Source organism: Pongo pygmaeus, chromosome 12 (assembly GCF_028885625.2).
Source record: "Pongo pygmaeus isolate AG05252 chromosome 12, NHGRI_mPonPyg2-v2.0_pri, whole genome shotgun sequence".
NCBI lineage: Eukaryota > Metazoa > Chordata > Mammalia > Primates > Hominidae > Pongo > Pongo pygmaeus.
The window spans coordinates 23,806,947-23,808,114 of NC_072385.2; positions in this window are offsets into that span (position 1 = coordinate 23,806,947).

A 1,168-nucleotide genomic window follows, 5' to 3' on the forward strand; every position below is an offset into this window, starting at 1 on the left:
TTTGTTGGGTGTTTTTTGGGTTTGGGTTGAATTCCTCAGCATCAAGAATACCATCATTTCAGCTTTCTTTCTGAGGAATCCTTTGACTTAACCTGAATCTCAAGAGACAGCATCAGGTGGCAGTTCAGACGACGGACACTGTGTGTGCCCGGCCACTGCACTCTCAGAGCCCGGTGCTGGGGAGCCCACCCTCCCAGCTACCTGCCCAGATGGCTTCCCCTCTCTCTGGAAACTGGCCAAGTGCCAGCCAAGGGCAACTTCTCCTTCCTACAAGACACAACAGTCTGTGCCCCACTAGAACCTCCTTCCACCAAAAGAAAACATGGTGCACAAGTTTTCATTCACTCATTGTGAAGCTCATCAGCATGCTCCTGGGCAGTCTGCTTTGTTCCCATTGTGCGGATAATACATTATTTTAGAATTTCCTCGGGCCAGTCCATAGGAGAGAAAGGAGAGGAAATTACAGAGTGAAAGGAAGTACAGTGACAAGGGGTGAATGCCACGTTTCAAGTCTGAGATGTCTGGGTTGAAAAGAGATGGGATGATTAGGAAGAAGGCACTCAGTTAGGAATCTGGAAAGCCCAGCTCTGTTATGAAATGGTCCCTTATCCCATGGCTGCGAGAAGTTAGTGCCATTCCAGAGATGGGACGCTGGAACAGGTGCTCGAAGACCCGTGAGCTTCCTGCCATGGAGGTATGTGGCAGAGCATCTGCAAACTCTTGCTGGCAGCCATGGAGGCAAAGATTCAAGCTTCAGGCTGTAATGGTGTCACGTACCTGTGGTCCCAGCTACTCAGGAGGCTGAGGCGGGGGCATCACTTGAGCCCAGGAGTTTGAGGTTGCAGTGAGCTGTGATGGTGTTACTGCACTCCAGCCTGGGCAGCAGAGCAAGACCCTGTCTCTAAAATAAAATGATAAAATAAAATAAAATAAAATTCAAGCCTCAAGTGGTGAGTTTAGTTGACATTTTACTCCTCTTCAACTTGGATATTCTACAACTAAATGGGTCTATTCAGGAGGTCCTTTGTTAATCCAGGATAACTGGTACCAGAAACCAGCCACTCTTAGTAAGTATACTTCAAACAGCCAACATTTCATAGTACATCATGAGCAAAAGGTTTGATTGGGGCTTTACCCTGAAAAAATTAAACTGCAAATGAGAAGTAAT